This window comes from Rhipicephalus sanguineus, chromosome 6, assembly GCF_013339695.2.
Source record: "Rhipicephalus sanguineus isolate Rsan-2018 chromosome 6, BIME_Rsan_1.4, whole genome shotgun sequence".
NCBI classification, from domain to species: Eukaryota; Metazoa; Arthropoda; class Arachnida; order Ixodida; family Ixodidae; genus Rhipicephalus; species Rhipicephalus sanguineus.
This window is the reverse complement of record NC_051181.1, coordinates 168,290,825-168,310,239: the sequence shown is the minus strand read 5'-3', so window position 1 is coordinate 168,310,239 and position 19,415 is coordinate 168,290,825. Positions and strand designations below refer to the sequence as shown.

The 19,415-nt window shown below is 47.1% G+C and overlaps 1 protein-coding gene across 1 annotated transcript in view; it reads left to right on the top strand.

Moving 5' to 3' along the window:
• The window catches only part of LOC119397704 (intermembrane lipid transfer protein VPS13A), a 1,038,245-nt gene that overhangs the window by 929,030 nt on the left and 89,800 nt on the right, over positions 1 to 19,415 (top strand). The gene's annotated exons all lie outside the window — the stretch shown is intronic.

Here is a 19,415-nt window from a genome sequence, read left to right as displayed (position 1 = left end):
CCCGCCCCCCTTACGGTGAAAGACAATCAGACAACATTTGGACCGTGGGCCCTTGCTCGGTTGCGGACCGAAATTCAAGATGGTGGCGGAAGAGCCTCAAGAGAAAAATACACACCTGTGCTTATAATGAAAGGCTTTAATGAATATGCATGCAAAGTGGAACAAAGTGGAAGAGGGAGTGCCCTCCATCTTAGCTCAATTGGTAGAGCATCGGATGTGTAATTCGAAGGTTGTGGGTTTGAATCCCACCAATAGAAAAGGTGCTTTCATTCTTTTCTATTGAGGTCATAATCATTAAACTACCATCAAAAAACCACAAATAATGTCCGCTTCCTTGGCTTCATTGGCTGTGTCTGCAAAGAAGTGTGCGCCCTTCTTTCGAACCAGTCCCAGATTGTGTAACTGCCTAGTGCCTTCGAATGTAACGTGTGGCCAACTTTTTAGCACTGAGGCACTGTTGTATGTCATGGCACTTGTCTGCCACTTCTGGTGATTTATAGTGCAATATTTTATTCACATCAAGACTATGGATTTGTGGAGGGAGTGTTATTTCATCGAACATAATTGTATTCATCTGGTGTTTTGTTTATTTGCTTGTGTCAGATATAATAGTTGAAGATGTTATTCCACAACGATCATGCATGACGCCCTTCTTTATGCATTATTGAGTGAAATACACTTGAAAAAAAGCCACCAAAACATGGAAATGGGAAAAAACTGAGAGGCAGAAAGCGGAGACAGGGACACAGAGGTGGCTGTGAAAAACTGATGTTTAATGTCGCCTCCTCCCAAGTCCATACAGAATGTGTGCAAAAGTATCCTAATAAACCACTATGCTTATCTTATCAGTGCAAATCACCACTGTTCAAAAAATTGACACTCTGTCTTGGTCAAAACACAGGAGCGCTTACGCATTTTTCCGAGCCAATTTTTAAATGTAGTATGCCTCTACCATTTCACGCTGCGTCTTAGCCTTACCTGCAGTTGATACATTTCAAAACAAGGGTGTGCAGCCACACTGCTTATGATGTAGCGTAAGGTCACCTCCAGTACCAGAGGGTTAAGATTTGCCTGTTCCCGCAATCGAAAATTAGAACGTCGTCCAGATTGTCCGATGTATTGCTTATTACAACTAACCGTATACGCCACAAATGTGTCGCACGCGCAGTAATTCTCGACATGTTTGGTATCCATTGTGTACCGAACTGTGACTTAATGCAAGTTTGCTGGGCGCAGAACATACCAATCTGGTATCATTTCTGGCAGCAACCTTTTTCAACCTGTGGGAAACACTGTGCACGTACGGCGTAACCACCAGGTTCTTTTTCTGTTGGTCTCGAACATCGTAATCACTTCTGTGTTTCAATTTGAGATGCTTAAATAATTATTCAGCCACGGCAATGATCAAAGGCTTAGTGTAGCCTGCCGCTGTAGCAACTTACTTTCCTGCTGCATTTGATGGGTGCAGCTTTTACCCGCGGCATTTGACAAGCATAAATTGGCGATAGCCCTCATTACAAGCAATGTAGGAGGATTGATAGGGCAATAGCATCTTTTCAATCCTTGGATTATAGATACGGCATATATGACCATCAGGACGCAAAGTGGGATTTAGGTCTAGAAATCAAATGGAACTATCTGGAGGTGCTTCATGAGTGATACGAAAATGTGGGCAGCGTGATGGAAACGCTGCGATGATGCTACCAACGATTTTGAAGGTTAAATCCCTCCTTCCGATATTTAAGAGAACAAGGAAATCATCAACTATCACCGCGGTGAAATGAGGGAAGAAGAGGAGGACAACATGCTCAGGTGGACCACAACTGCCGTCTTGACTGCTGGACTATTTTCCACTGCGTAATGGAGCAGATGCACCAATGGGTACGCACCTGCGGAGGAAGGCAAGAACGACCAGTGCTTCGATTGCGCGAGAGCCTGTGCTGTCCTTGCAGTGCTTGATCGTGCGGTCATTCTTCATCAATATGCAACGTCATCGCATCAATAAACCCCATCAGTAAACCTCGTTGCAGTGGATGGCTAAGCGGCCAGAACTGTAAGGAGGGCCTCAGAAATCTCGGTCCATATGGCCGGAGTGTCGGAGGCAGACTTGCGGCGGGCACATCGCAGTGAGGCAGCAGGGAGAGCTGTCGGGCCACTTGCTCTCTAATAAAATCCTTGATCTGGTGAGACCAATCGCGATGCCCGAGGTCTAGCTTGGTGGCGGGACATTTTGACAAGTGATGGAACATTGATGGCGCAATTCGTCAAAGCTCTGGCATAGGTTTACCAGCACTGCCACTGTGGTTGGGCTTTTTGCCAGCAATATCTGGAATGAGCCATCCTCTATCCCCTTGAGAATGTGTCTTATTTTCTCTTCTTCCGACATAGAGGGGTTAACCCACTTGCAGAGGTCTAGCACATCTTCAATGTAACTGGGAAATGTTTCGCCAGGCTTGCTGTTCTCGGTGGCGCAGACGCTGGTCAGCACGGCTGCTTGCGAACCTCTGGTCAGCCAAACGCTTCAGTCAAAAGGGTCTTCAAGGCTGACCAATAGACCTTTTTCAAGCTATCCCAGAACCCCCCGCGGGCGCGCGAAGCACTATGGGAAAAGTGTGTACGCCGCCCGCCGACTGTTCCGTCGCACGCTGCTCGTTGGCGCCGTGGGAGCAGCAAACGAAAAAAAAAAACGCGTCGCCGCTGGTTGACTATTATTAAATCCTAAATGCTACACGTCTGAATGCACCTGCATGTATCTCTTCGCATGAAATGCGAAAGGAATGATGAAGGCAGTGTAGGTATTACCGAGCGGATGTATACCAGGTGTAGCAGTTAAGCGGCATGCGAGTTATCACGTGCCGATACATGCAGTCAAAACGTGCTATCGTGAGCAATGTGAGCTGGAACACCGAATTCGTATGTTATTCAATGATTACTTTTTCACAAGCCGCTATGGCATTTAATTCCATAGCGACTCGTGATCGGGTTTAACCAAACTGTAGAGAGGTATTACAGTGTTCAGCTATAGAGATACAGGTATACAGTCACGCTTTGCTCTGATAATTTGCAGTTTCTTGATACATGCTCTTAAGTTTCACTGCGAAGCATGTTTTCAGGCAGTATAGCCCGCGTTCAGCGAAATCGGTGTTTAATTTCACGTCGGCGCATTCGAATATTGTTAAACGAGGAATTGCCATGATTACGCACGGCATTGGAAAAAAAGATTGCGCACATAAGATGAGCAGTAGCTTCCAGCTGCAAAGTGATCAAAGAGGCGGGATATCCTGCGTATCACTGTATCGGTTTACGAAAATCTGTTCGCATCGGAAAGAAAGATTAACACGGACGTCCTCCATCCATAAATAATGAAGAAACTAGAAATATTGCAGTTATTCCACATACGTATAAGAAGTCGCATGGCCTGAAGAACGTAGGGAAGCGATGTGGGGGTGAAGGTTGTGTTTGCCGCCCCAAATAAGCTTAATCGCATTAAGGTCGCAGGGGTCGGCGGTGGGCAAAGAAAAATGCGGTCAGGGGCATGCCAACTGTTTTGTAAATTGTGTAGGAGTTAACCGCAAATTTCTCTTTCATGTGTCCACATGTACATCAGCCAGACTGGTCGATGTATTAATATGCGCCTCAGCGAGCATCGAAATTCATTGAATGGAGCCGTCTCATCTCGCATCACTATGTCAGTCATGAAAATGTAATCCCATCTTCGAAATCACAGCAATTTTGTACCATCAACCTAATCAGACAACGCGAGAAATTTCGGAGGCATATCATGTCACAAATAACGACATGTACTTTGTGTCACTCAGCCTTCTCAGTCGTCACAAGACAAGAAATTCAACTTTATAATCGACTGTAAGCACGCGCCTTGGTTGTTTCACTTTTCGTGCCTCTTTATGACACGCGCGACGCACTCCCATTTTTGTATATATGTTTTTTTCACGCATGCAATAAACTTTCAGTTGTGTGTGAGCGCTGGTTTGTGTATTTCCTTCCTTGTACTGCTCCTTTCTTTTTTCGCTCTAAGTATTATTCCAACCTGTAGTTATAGCACCAACGAAGGTTAGTAGGCACTTCTTGTTCGTTATATATATGGTGCGAGCGACGCAGTGAATGTATCTCATTTACCCAAATGACGACTACACTTTCTATATAGTGCACTCTTTAAATATCAGAAGCTCACATTGTATTCGCCGATAGTGTCGATGGACGTTGATTCCAAATGCATCCGCGAATCATAGACCACTCCTGCACTGCATAGGCAACCGAGTTGCATTGTTTTTTGTTTGTTTTTTTTTTCATTTATGCCGTAGGGCGCACTGGCACAAAAAAAAAGAAAAAAAAAGAGGTGACGCTTATGAGGCGCTCAACTGGTCCAACAGTGGGACAGATGAAATTCGTCCAGAGGCCGTCGCAGCTAAACACTGAAGTTCGTGATTGAATTGTGCAGTAACATGTTGAACCTTGCCAAATTCACTGTGTCTAAGAAGTCCTGGCACGGCACAAACGGAAAGCTACAGCGCGAGGCCCGCGCACTCGCCGCCGCGGCTGCTGCGGCGTACACACATTTCCCATGAGCGCTTGCGCGCCCGTTGGTGGCGCTCGCGTGCTTGAAAAAGGTCTATTGGGGATGTCGGATTCGTGGTTGGTGAACCACAGTTTATAACCACCTCAGCCAAGTAGAACATCACATAGGTGAGCTTAGAGTCATCGTCCCACTTGTTACTTGCGCTTACGCGTTCTTACAAGGAGAGCCAGTCTTCGATGTCGTGCTCACTGCTTCTGCTGGAAATGGGTGGGTCCCATTGATGGGTAGCACCGGCGCAGGAAGACGTGGCGGCCGGTGGGGCTGGCTCCGAAGGGACTGCTTCAGTCATGTTGTCCGGTGGTCCCGCTGGCAACTTGCAAGAGCGGAGCTCCAGGTCAACTTGTGGGATCTCGGCAACCTCCACCAAGTGCGACGAGGTTTATTGATTCAATGAGGTCGTGTATTGATGAAGGATGACCATGCGGTCAAAAACTGCAAGGCACAGGCTGTCGTGTAATCGCAGCACCGTTCACCACTGCATGGGCCATTTCACCAACAGCTGAAAACTGCGACTTCATTTCGGCTGAGAGTACAGTGAAATCAGCAGTTTTACTAAATAGTTTAACTATCCTGCAGTTTGCGATTGCTTTTCTGTTGGCGTGTGGCCCTCAACCTCAGCGCTCAAATGCTTGTTGCACATCTACGAGTTCGCCACTGGGTGGTTGACCTGTGTTGCAAATCTTCTCGGTGTGTGCTGAAATCTCCTTGCTTGCAAGTGCCATGTTTCAAAGTGCGACAACACATTACAGACAGCGTAGCCTGCAGTTTTTGTTATGACAGATGCCAACAGCCATTGTTTAGCCTGTGGCTCTCGCCCACTCTGGACAGCATTCGTTGTGTCAGTTGCTCAGAAAGTGGTATGGTAAAGCACAATATTTGTGTCTTTATGGAAAAGGCACAAAACGTGTTTTTGTTTTTAAATTTCTCACGCTGAGTGCATTGTAAATGTACGCAGTATATTCTTTGTTTCAAACTATAGAACCCCGCTGTTACGTTCCTTTCTGATGCGTTTTCCCGGCTGTTGCGTCGTTTTCTGCCGGTCCCGGCACAGCTCTCATAGGGTACAATGTATCGGGAACCCGACTGTAACGTCGTAACTGTGGGACCGTTCCCGTATGATACGTCGCGAAGTGTGCTACGAGACGACCGAGTGAGTACCTAATACTAAGAGAGCAGCCATGGTGACTTTTCACGCAGCTTGGCCTGGTTTGACCGTAACATTAGCCGCATGAGAGGCGCAAGCGACAGATACTTTCGGTTGACACAAACAAAAGCATAGCCTTCGAGATCCGTATTGCAAAGATGGTGTCTATGATGTAAGTGCTCGCAAATGCAAGGCCTTCGAGATTGGCATTCTTATAACAAAAGCATAGCCTTTGAGATTTGTTTCACTAACATGGCGGTTATGACGTATTACTTGCGAAAGCAAGGCTTCCGAGATAGGCATTCTGCCATCGCGTTGGCGTATAGGTCCGTTCGATTCACCTGCACCATTTGGAACCGGTTCACGGCGGTGCACGAGAAGTTCAGAAATTGTTCAGCAGGAGTTCAGTGGTGCGGGCACGGTGCTTCACTAGAAACGAATTACGAGGTGCCGACATGGTGCAGACCTTATTTTTGTTCACTTAATTTACATCGTCCACGTAACGTTGACAGGTGGCAAATCGCACATGGACAGTCTATGAAGCGCAAACACTTTGGCAAAACACGTCTCACGTTAATAAGCTGGGTACAGCGCCTACGTCCGAATGCTGCGTCGTCTGCTCAGCTGCTAGTGTGCACGCGCAAGACTGCACTAAGCCGGCACCGTCAGCATAGAGGGTGCAGGAAAATCGTGAACCAGTGCTGCACCACTCCTGCACCTTTTGAAACGAATGGCGTGGTTCAGAGGCCGCCATTGCTGCACTGCTGAAACGAATGGAAAGGTGCAGCACCTCGTGAACTGGTTCCGGTGGTGCAGGCGAATCGAACGGACCTTTTATTTGTCGGAGTTCGAGCTGGTTGGAGTTCACGTGGTCGTGTGCGCGTTTGCTGTTGGACTCGCCGCGTTGTTCGTGCTTGCGTGTGCTTTCACGCCTACAGCTGTTGGTGCTAAAAAAATCACATACGTTGATTACATTTCTGTGAATGACGCCGTCCCCAGCTCCGCGTTTCTATCCGTCGACTAGACCGTGGCTGAGCGCGCCAATGTGTGCACCAGTGACGAAATTTAAGAGTTGGTGGAGCCGCTTTCGGGTATTTCTACTTTCGCGAGGCGTTCGACCGTTTACTGCAAGCCACGGTGGTCCTACACTATGCCAATGGTCCTACAGTATCGCTCGGCGACACCGACGCAACCGGCGACAATCTCGCGAAGGTATCACCATAAGCGATCGCTTGTCAGGTGTAGGCCGTGGTGGCACCAAATTTATGAAAAGGATGTGAGACTGCATGTGCTCGAAAAACTTTTCGTGCTGCTCGGACATGAGTAAAGCACCAGGCAACATTACACGGTTTTTTCACGCGTAAGCATTGAAATAAAATTCTGTACCACTAAATATTTTGTCGTTTTTCCTGTTTTTCGGCTCTTGCGTTTCCCGTCTCTTACGCTCATTTCTTACAGTCCCTTCAAAAACGTATAAGCGGGGTTTTACTGTAATCAAAACACTCAGACTGATGCTTCTCTTCAGGCTGCAGAAATTGTTGATGGATGATGCTGCAGTTGGCAAGGGAATTCTCTTTGGAAACAAATTAAAACATGAAACGCTCTCTTCGCTTTCACTGCTGCCACAACACTCATCAAGATTAAGAGCTAGCTAACGGCCTATGAAAATAACATGCGCAATTTGGGGTGCAGGACCTGTTTAAAGGGGCAGGGGCCCTGCAACACTTTTGAACATGGTAAAAAAAACGATGCACATTGGTAGGTGAGACTCCTGTGAGCACGTAAGCAAAATATTACAGCACTGCATCCTGCTGGGAATCTACAGTTAACGTTTCAAAAACAGCTGGAACTTGCTGGCTCTTCTCATGGCAAGTTACGTCGTCAACGAATCCAACTACGTCAACAGAGGGAAGGATATGGTCTTTGGCTGACTTGAGCATTGTTGTGCTGCATAGTTAGGGCAGCTTGCCACGAGGGGTCACCACGTACTGATGCTGTGCTCTGTAATCTGCTAGAATTCCATGCTGTACACAGCAACGACACTAGCACACTCACGATCATATCGAAAATGAGCTGACCCATTCAAAGAAAAAAAAAACACCAGGCCTGTGCAGAATATGTAGCACAGTCGCAGTGAAAGTGAGAGGAACAGCCTATCATTTTAAACTCTCTTGAATGACTACTTCAGTCCAGTTGCAAGGTACCCACATGCCATAAATTATCATAATGTTGCCATGTAGGGAAGTAGCCACTACGCCTTATTCATTCATCTGTGGAGAAGCAAGGCACTCGCTACACATCTGTAAGCCATTATGTGCACCTTGCTGGTGCTGTGGCTGCTGAATTATGGCTGACCCTTTTGTAGGGGTGGGGAGCTTTAAAAACCCGCCTACTCATTATGCAGTTCACACGTGTGATGCCGGGTTGTTATTTTACTTTTGAACCCACTATATGCATCTGTTAAGGAGATTCCTTACCAGACATGACGCATAGTCTATACAACTTAAGTCGGGAGTGGCCCCGCCAAGAGGATCGAAGCGTAGCATGCGATCGTCTTCTGCGACTAAACCACTAAGCAAGTTCACCGAAGGCGCGGTCACCTGCCACCCGTCTCGTGACGTCGGTCTGAGTACGCGCCCATTGGTGCAGGCTTGTGTGCATACGCCTTTGAGAAGGAAATATCGCTTACTTGTATCCCACTACTATAAGGTCTTTTAATGAAGAAGTTTCAAGCACAGGCAATGGCTCTGCGGCAGAATACTCGTCTTCCATGCAGAGGGCCGGGTTCGAATCCCGCTCAATCCTGGACATTTTTTCTTAATGTGTGTGATAGTGGTTAGAGACACCAGAGCCAGCAAACACCTAAGCCACCAAAATCAGCTGTTCTAGTGCTCTCACAACAGCTTTCGCTGTAAAAGCGAAGTGCTCAAGGTCATGTCTGTTGCCCCTTTTACAGCGAAAGCTGTTAACAGATCATAACAGCAGTGGAGTTGTTGTCCGGCGCCGGTGTCCGTAACCACTATCACGCGAAATAATAAAAAATGAAATGAGAAAAAAAAATTTCGAGGAACGTCGGCCACTCTTACTGACTATCATCATCAACCAAGCGTGACCACCTTTCACAGAGGGTAAGGTTTCATGCCCTCTCAACCTTGCTTTTCAAGATGAGGTTGTGGCATCAACCTGGCGACAGATACCATCGGTGGTGCGTGTATTCTTTGCTTCCAACCACTACCTACCTAGCCATTGGTAAGCAGATACTCTATGCTCTCGGCCATGGCTCTAGTTACAGTGGTGGTGCTTGGGGCCCTTAGATACCACAGCGAAAGCTGTTACAAGAGCCGATTTTCGTGCCGTAGTTGTCTGTGCCGCCACCACCTGTGTCCATAACCACTGTCATGCGAAATAAGAAAAAAACAAATACAAAAAAAAAACTTCTAGGAGCAGATGAGATTTGAACCAGGCCTTATGTGTGGCAGTCCAGTCAAGTATTCTACCACAGAGCCACGCTGGTGCTTCAAACTCCTTCGCAAAAATACCCTATGCAGGTGTCATGCTGGGCAAGGAATCGATATAATATAATGTCGTAGAAGAGTACATTAACAACCAGGCATCACATAATGTGAATTGCGCAATGAGTGACCGGGCCGTTGAATGCTTCCAACCCATTACAAAAGACTAAGCCATAATCTTCATCGTCATCAGCCACAGCACAAACAAAGTGCACATAATGCCTTACGGATGTGCAGCGGGTACCATGCGTCTCCGCAGAATGACGAATAATGCCATACTGGGTGCTTCTCTACTTCTTGAAAGTTGCAATGATTTATGGCATAGTGGGTATCTTGCATGTGTACTTGTATTAGTGGCCGCAAAAGTCTACAATGGCTCTAGAAAGACCACTCTTCCAGCTTTCGCTGTGACTGTGCTGCGTGTTCCGCGCAGGCCTGGCAATTTTTTCATCACTCCCTGTCAAGGCACTCATTGGAACAAATGGAGAGAGAAAGCACTTAGAGCATGCGGTGAATCTCTGCAACTCTGCTTAAGCCTACATTGTCACTACCCAGAATCGACAAGATAGCAGAATAGTGGCACTCTGTGTTCTCCATCATAGTATTCATGTTTTTTGCTCTGCGCCGAATATGTCGAATCAAGCACACACACACATGGATAAGAACGTCATTTTTTTCTACAGCACCCTCTCACTTGCCCAGCCTAGGTACACGTGGTGCCCGCTTTCAGAGCAGGAGTTATGGAATTGAAAAAATGTTCTTGTGTAGCGATTGGTGCTGAAAGGGAACCTGAGGAAGTGCACAGCACGGGCACCTAGTGATGCTCCGTTACCAAACCGTTGATGACGCCAGTGTTTGAGGTCAGCAGGTAGGATTCCCCTGGTATGAGTAGAATCTTGTTAGGGAGATTCGTGAACTCGGTGTGTGACATGTGCGCTACTTTTTCTGCACTTTGTTGACTTCCTGCTTGTTACGGCAGTTGAGGTCTGGAGTCAGCCATGTGTTTCTGAAGCATTTTTAGCAATTTTAAGTTAATTGTTGCAATTACTTCTTGGTTATTTCTGTTAATTGCATTATTTTAGACCTTATTCCTTAATTTAGCCCAGTTTTGAGCATTGCTAGCCTTGTTTTAAGCTATTATTGAGCACTTGATGTTAACGCCACATGAGATCTATGGACAGCAAGCCAGGTCCCTAAAGTGCTATGCACTTCAAGGTATCCAGATGGCTGGCATTCCTTAATCCCTTGCACTGTGCTCTCCCAAGTCGTTTCTCCTGGCGCTGTGATGAACGGGTGCTCTTCCTCTCATGCTCAAGAGGCTTCTTCTCACGCGTGCTGTGTGTGTGTGTGTGTGCGCTAGCTGTCATGCTTTTACTGCAGCTTGGAGCTATTTGGGTCTGTGTGGTGTGGGGATCCGAGGTGCGAGCCCGAAGCCACTGCGCGGGCATTTCGCCGTTCCGCGAATCCTTTCCCTCTCCCGTTCTCCTGCGACGGCAAGTGGCGTCATCTTGCGCTACGCGCCGGCTCTCGTGGTGGCGCTGCATGCGGTCTCGGAGCCGCGAGATTCGGCGACTGACGCGCGTGCACGCCGGGACGAACTCTCTCTCTCCTCGGACGCCGCTGGGTAAGCACGCGTTTCCTTCTGGCCCGACGTCCCCTTTGGAATCGCTGGACTGTAGCCTGCCTGGGTGCCTCGGCATCCTTGCAGGCGTGTTTACCTCAGTGTTAGCTCCGGTTCGTACATGAAGCCAAAGAGCGGTGCCTAGTGCTCGTGCGCGGTCGTACCACGCCGAGCCGCACTTGCCGGAGGCCCACGCGTACGGAAGATTGCCCTAGCTCTCGTGACCAGGCCCAGTGGTCATCGCGAGAGTGCGCAGCATAGCCGCGAGGGACCTTTTTCCCGAGCGGCGTGTCAAAGCTCGCCATTGCCGCTGCGACGTGCTGGCGCCCCCCCCCCCTGGTGTATCGTCCGCGCGGGAAGCCCGTTGCTTCCCCGTGCCCCGGGAGCGGACGTGTACTGTGTGTGTGTTGGGGTGCCGTCGAAGGCAAATAAAGTGGTTTGTGTGTGTGTTATATCGAACACTGTGTTTATGCGCGCGCGCGGCGTCAACGCCTTTGTTAGCTGAGCGAGCGCAGAGCGGTGCGCTAAACGTAAGCAGGCGACGGTAGACGCGGCCCTGTGGCTCGCTAAGCCTGAACCCGCGGTAGTCTTCGGCTCCGGTGAGCATCGAGGCTACCACAGTGGATGGTATGTAGTACCTTCACCAAGAGAGCAAGAACATAAAATCTTGAAAAAAATGTGCTCTTAAAATGCCTGCACTTGTCTTCACATCAGTGAGACCTACTCCAACTTCGAGCTGAAGGTTCATGGCAGCTAAATGCAAAATAAGTCATCCTGTATGTGAGAGACAAATAAGCATTTAATAATGAAACAGCTAGCATGAACTAATTCATGCCAGCAAGGTGGGCAAAAAAGTGTGTTCAGCTGAACTTGTTAGTACATTTAAAATTGGGTTTAACTGCAACAACGAGACTTGTTTGTCGCTGCTCTTGTCGTGTCCTTGGGCATTCTCACTAAGTACAACATTGGAGGTTCCCCTTGGCTTCGAGAACATGGAATGTGGGAAGAAAAACGTGACTGCTGTTTGTTTCTTTTCTATGTTAATTTAAAGCGACATAAGCCTCCGTGCTTAGAGCGTTTGAAAACAAAGATGCCTATAGTCGAGTGCAACTTTAGAAGGCACCTCAAAGGCACACGAGCATGTGCCAACAAACGCACACTGGTAATCCCGCTAATGGAGAACATGGTCAGGAGCATGAGCGGGACTATTCTTTTGGTCATGGAGGCTATTGGAAACTGTGCTTGACCAACTAGACTGGGTTAAAGTAGCAAGTTGGGCTTGTTGGCAAGTCATTCTGAGAAAATTGTCATTTTGTTCTGTCTGTGTTTCTCAGAGTGGGCTGAGGCCCTCTTACTTTCTTAAGTTGTGCCTGACTAAATACTGTTTTTTTTATACATGAAACATGCAGCTAGGAACCTTTCTGCGTTGCTCGCAGGATTAGATTTTTTTTTTAGGTGCATCTGTATGCAAACTAAACAAATGATCACAATTTTGTGCTGCTCAGCGTCAGTAACACGAGTGAAATGGTTTCTGCTGCCTATGTGTCTTTGTACACATAGTACATGTTTGCAAAGAACAGATCACTGAAATTTCTTTGTGCGATTGCAATGTTGCTAAGTGTTGGAGAATTAAAGCATTGAATAAAACATTCAGCTCTCCTATTTTGCATTATTCCAAGATAGCCATGGTTGATGCTTAGGTTAAAGCAAGATAGCTCTCGGTGCCATCAGTGCTCGTGGCACAAACGTGCAGTGAACTTTGATGCAGCCAGCGCCAATGGTGGTGATGGCACAAAAGACTCACATTGAGTTGTTGTTTATTTCGTGAATGCACAACACTAGTGTTGTCTCTTCATCTGGTGTGCACTGCCATATGCTATAATGATCAACCACCTAGCCCACCAGTGCATTTTAAGCAGTTATGCCTTGTTCCCATTCCATGTGATAAAGATATTGTATACGTAACGGAGATGAGTGCAAAGCTTTAGTGTACAAGATTTCAAGAGCTCCAACTCTAATTATCGCATAAAAAATATTGTTATGGGGAGAATATTTACATTGTATACACAGAATAAATTCAGCGGGTGACAAGGTGGCGCCCAGCTTGCAGGGTCTGTCGTCTTCTTTCCTGTCCTCTTCGTCATCCTCTTTAGCCCGTTACATTATTTCCCGGTGCTAATCGGGAGGCAGTCGAGTGATATGGCTGGAGGCACGTAACATGCACTATGTCCGTACGAGGGTGAAGGACGGTCAAGTCACCAGGAGCGATTTCGTAGGTGACGTCGGTCACTTGGCATAAGATGTGGTAAGGGCCGGAATAGCGTGGAAGTAACTTCTCCGAAAGTCCAAGGCGGCGCGAGGGGGATCAAAGCCGAACCAGATTACCGGGTGCGTAGTGGACGTCACGATGGCGGGCGTCATGTATGCGCCTCCGATTGTCCTGCGAGTCCACTAGTCGTCGTCGAGCAATTTGGGATGCTTCTTGGGCCTTCGTTATTGCTCTCGAGCGTACCGTGACGTATAACTTAGCCGGGTCAGCAGGAGTGTGTCGAAAGGTAGCATAGTGATGCAAAAGAAAAAACGGAGAGAACCCAGCGGTATCATGTTGAAAGGAATTATAGGCAAATGTGACAAATGGTAATGTGGTGTCCCAGTCACGATGGTTGGCAGAGACACACATGGAGAGCATGTCAGTAAGAGTTCGATTGAGGCGTTGGTTTGCGGATGATAAGCAGTTGAAAGCTTGTGTTTAGTTGCACAGGAGCGTAGGAGGTCATCAGCCACTTTGGACAGGAAGCAGCTGCCTCAATAGGTGAGGAACTGCCGAGGGGCGCTGTGGTGTAGAATGATGTTTGCTGGAAGGAAGTCAGCGACATCTTGCACAGCTAGTCAGAAGTATCTGGTTGCATAATCGATTGCTACTGCAATCCACCTATTTCCCATAGCCGATGTAGCAAAAGGGCCAAGGAGGTCAACACCTACACGGTAGAATGGCTCTGATGGTATGTCAAGCACCTGAAGGCGTCCGGCAGGATTGGTAGTTGGTTTTTTCCATCGTTGACAAAGGTCACAGGCAGCTATATAATGGCAGACATCGCAGTACAGACCACACCAGAAAAGTGCCAGCGAACTCTGTCGTAAGTTTGTGACGTGCTGAGGTGACCGGCTGTCGGCACATTGTGAAGTTGGGCAAGAACAGTCTGACACAGATGAGTAGAAACAACCAGTAGTCTGTCAGGGCTGTCGAGACACATGTTGCAACGGTACAATACACCATCGTGGAGCTCAAACATACGAAGGGAAGGGTTGGGTAGCACTAGTGGACACGGACTAGAGGAAGACACACGGATACACAGAATAAGCGCTCTAGCAACTGTTTTTTTATTGAAAATCTGCCCTACATATATACATCACTTTTATGGCCACGTGACAATTTCAGCGCACTGACGAATTGAGGAACATAATTTCCCTTTCTGACAACACTATCGACGGTGTGCTGACACATTTCGCCCCTTCTATGATTATGGTCTTTGCTTCGATGATTCTCGAGTGCACTTATCTTTGTGGTGGCTGAGATGATACATTTTGAATAAACGGCATACATGTGATACATTTTGAATAAGCCCAGCATGCATGTTTTTCACGAAAGGTTAGTTGAGGATCAAGAAACTGCAGAGTAACTAACCTTTCGTGAAAAGCATGCATGCTGGGCTTATCACCCCTGTGCCAACAAGCCGCTTTTGGCGTACAGTCCCTCGCATTCAAATTTGGTGAAGCGTGGTATCGTAAACCTCTGCTTGACAAATGCCATCCGAAAGTCTTGTGTTCACACAGTGGCAACCAGCCTGCAAGAACAAGCGGCGCGGCTAGACTTGGCAGGATACCTGACGCAGGTGCTCGTCTCCATTGCAAGCAAAGTGCTCACGAAAGTTCACCACCCGGATCGTGAACCTGCCTCCGCATCCAGGAAAAAGGAGAAGGTGGTAGTAATCCTGTACATACACAAGATCTCGCGAGGGCTGAAAAAAGTAGTAGGTCAGGTTGGGATAAAGGTGGTTTTTTTCAGCACCCCAAGCTAAGCCACCTGTGTAAGCTCACTGAACCTGCCATTGAAAAGCCAAAGGGGTGCCAGATGGAGCACCAAAGTCCTTTCGTGCCATGCGCGGAAGGCGTGGTATACAGTTTACCACTGACATGTGGCAGGAAATACATCGGCGAAATGGGCCGATGTATCAATGATCGGTTACGGGAGCACAAAACAAAACGTTGCTTGATACAGAGATGGACCTGTCCACACATCGCAATGACTGTGGTTGTTCACCTGTTTATTCAAAATGTATCATAATCAGCCGCCACAAAGATAAGTGCACTCGAGAAACCATCGAAGCAAAGATTATAATCATAGAAGGGGCGAAATGTGTCAGCACACCGTTAATAGTCTTGTCAGAAAAGAAATTATGTTCCTGAATTCGTCAGTGCGCTGAAATTGTCACGTGGCCATAAAGCGATGTATATATGTAGGGGAGATTTTCAATAAAAAACCAGTTACTAGAGCGCTTCCGTCTGTATGTTCGTGTGTCTTCCTCTAGTCCGCTAGCACTACCCTTCCAAGTATGAATTTCCAACTCGCCCAAGAAACAGCATTCCTAGGAAGGGTCGGGCATCGCCATTGTTAGCCTCTGGATGATATTGTGCAAGAAGGTGTCCCACCATTGCTCAATTCCTATGCCCTGAAAAGCGGACAGAGAGAGAACGTTGGCAGATAGGGCGGCTGTCTGGTGAATCAACAGGATATTGGGACAAGCAGTCGGCATCTTGGTGCAAGCGGCCAGTTTTTACACAACTGAATTCTTGGAGGCGCAGCGCCCAGTGACCAAGGCGGCCTGAAGGGTCTTTAAGGGACGAAAGCCAGCACAAAGCATGGGGATCAGTGATGACTGTGAATGGCCGGTCATACAAATAGGGGCGAAATTTTCTGACTTGCCGAACGAGCTCCAGACACTTGCGTTCAGTAATGGAGTACTTCCGCTCAGCAGAAGAAAGAAGCCAGCTGGCATAGGCAAGAACGTGTTCTTGATCTTGTTGTGTCTGGGCCAAAACTGCACCAATGCCATGGCCACTTGCATCGGTACGGACTTCGTTTGGAGCTGAGACGTCAAAGTTAGCGAGAATAGATGAAGAAGTAAGCAGTTGTACCAGATTGTAAAACGCATCTGCTTGCTCAGGGCCCCAGATGAAGGCAGTGTCTTTCTTGAAGAGCTGAGTGAGAGGTCGCACGACGTCAGCAAAATTTTTGACAAAGCGACAGAAGTAAGAGCAGAGGCCAAAGAAACTGCAAACGTCTTTGAAACAGGTTGGCACAGGAAAATCTTTCACTGCCCATACTTGATCTTATCAGGCGATGGCGTAGTTGTAGAGCATCAGCCTCGCATGCAAGATGTCCGTGGTTCGAATGCCAGTGCCGGACAATTCCCAACCGGATTAAAAAAAAAAAATCCGCGTGATGATGGAATTGTGTAAAAAGGCCTGGGATGTAGCCTCACTGGCGACCACAGCCAGCCATGCACCCCCTCACCAGAGCAGGATTGGCCACCCTGGTGTAGTACTTGGCCACTACCTCCCACATGAATACACCAATTAACCCTCGGCCCTGACTAAGGCGGCGGTCAGACCTGCGACGCAGCAGAGGGTGCTAAGAATCTCTGGGTCCGGACAGGCCGCCATTGGAACCTGAACTTGGCTACATAGAACGCTAGAACTTTATCTAGTGAGGCGAGTCTAGCTGTACTATTCAAGGAATTAGAGGGTGTTAAATGTTATGTAATAGGGCTCAGTGAGGTTAGGAGGTCACAGGAGGCTTATACAGTGCTGAAGAACGAACACGTCCTATGCTATCGTGGCTTAGCTGACAGAAGAGAACTAGGGGTGGGGTTCCTTATTTATAAAAATATAGCTGGCAATATAGAGGAATACTATAGCATAAATGAGAGGGTGATATGTATCGTAATTTAAGTTTAATAAGAGGTACAAGATGAAGGTGGTGCAGGCCTAGCGCCTACATCCAGCCATGATGATCAACTGGTTGAACGCTTCTACGAAGACGTAGAATCAGCAATGAGTAAGGTAAAGACACAGTATACTGTACTGATGGGCGACTTTAATGCAAAGGTAGGCAAGGAGCAGGCTGGAGATCATGCAGTTGGGGAATATGGCATCGGCTCTAGAAACGCCAGAGGGAAGTTACTAGTAGAGTTCGCAGAACGCAATAATTTACGGATCTTGAACACCTTCTACAGAAAACGGGCTACTCGTAAGTGGACGTGGAGGAGTCCTAATGGCGAAACTAAAAATTAAATAGACTTCATAATGTGTATCCACCCGGGCATTGTACAGGATGTGGAAGTAGTTAACAAGATCCGGTGCAGTTACCATAGAATGGTAAGATCTAGAATTCAACTAGACTTGAGGAAGGAATGGCATAAAACTGATACGTAAGAAGTCGATTAATGAACTAGCTCTGAGAGGGAAAGTACAGGAATTCAGAGTTTCACTTCAGAATACATACGCGGCTTTAACCGACCTTAGCGTTGACGCAATGAATGTTAATCTGACTAGTATCATTAAGGAGTGTGCAGTGGAAGTCGGAGGTACAGTTTTAGACAGGACACTGGTAAGCTATCCCAAGAGACGAAAAACCTCATTAAGAAACGTCAAGCCATGAAAGCCTCAAATGCAACAGACAAAATAGAGCTGGTGGAGCTTTCGAAGTTAATCAATAGACGTAAAGTAGCCGACATCAGAAAGTATAATATGGAGAGAATTGAGCATGCTCTAAAAAACGGAAGAAGCCTCAGAGCTATGAAGACAAAACTTTGCATAGGCAAAAATCAGATGTATGCATTAAGGGACAAGGAAGGCAATGTCACAACTAATATATAGAATAGTTGAGGTAGCGGAAGAATTCTACAGAATCTGTACAGCAGCCGAGACAGCCAGGATGATAACGTAAGAACAGTAATAGCCCAAGGAATCTGACATCCCACCAGTATTGACAGGAGAAGTAAAGAAAGCCCTAAAGGGAATGCAAAGATTATGTTAGAAAAACTGGCCACCTTGTATACGAAGTGTCTCTCGGCGGGAGGATACCAGAATCTTGGAAGAATGCCAACATCATCTTGATCCATAAGACAGGGGACGTCAAGGACCTGAAAAATTACAGGCCCATCAGGTTACTGTCCGTTGTCTACAAGCTATTTACAAAAGTAATTGCTAACAGAATTAATACGACATTAGAGTTCAATCAACCAAAGGACCAGGCAGGATTTCGTACAGGCTTCTCAACAATAGACCATATTCATACTATCAATCAGATGATAGAGAAATGCGCGGAATACAACCAACCCCTATAACATAGCCTTCATAGATTACGAGAAGGCATTTGATTCGGTGGAGACATCAACAGTCATGCAGGCACTGTGGAATCAGGGCATCGACGAAGCCTATAGAAACATAATGGAAGAAATCTACAGTGGATCACAGCCACTATAGTCCTCCATAAAGAAGCGACAGAATCCCAATAAAGAAGGGCGTACGGCAGGGAGACACGATCTCTCCAATGCTATTCACCGCGTGTTTACAGGAGGTTTTCAGGCCCTAGATTGGGAAGAATTAGGATAAGAGTTAATGGAGAGTATCTCAGTAACCTGCGATTCGCTGATGACATTGCATTGATGATGCGGGAGACGAATTACAGCTTATGATTACTGAACTGGATATGAAAAGTAGACGAGTAGGTCTGAAAATTAATATGCATAAACTAAAGTAATATGGAACAATCTTGGCAGAGAACAGCGCTTTGCGATACATGGCGAGACACTGGAAGTTGTAAAGGAGTACGTCTACTTAGGACAGGTAGTAACCGCGGAGCCGAACCATGACAGTGAAATAAGTAGAAGAATAAGGATGGGATGGGCTCATTCGGCAAGCATTATCAAATCATGAATGGTAGTCTACCACTATCCCTCAAGAGGAAGGTATATAACAGCTGCATCTTACCGGTACTTACCTACGGAGCAGAAACCTGGAGACTTACAAAGAGGGTTCAACTTAAATTGAGGACGATGCAGCGAGCGATGGAAAGGAAATGATAGGTGTAACCTTAAGAGAAAGGAAGAGAAGTGGGTCAAAGACAAACGGGGTTAAGGATATCGTAGTTGAAATCAAGAAGAAGAAATGGATATGGGCTGGGCACGTAGCACGTCGGCAGATAACCGGTGGTCATTAAGGGTAACTGACTGGATTCCAAGAGATGGCAAATGCGTGAGGGGGAGACAGAAAATTAGGTGGGTAGATGAGATTAAGAAGTTTGCAGGTATAACGTGGCAGCAGAAAGCACAGGACTGGGTTGATTGGCGGAACATGGGAGAAGCCTTTGCCCTGCAGTGGGCGTAGACAGGCTGATGATGACTTGATCTTGATCAGCGTGCACAAGGAAGGAATGTTCGAGCGCAGAGATTTCACGACTACCGAAGTGGCAAATTT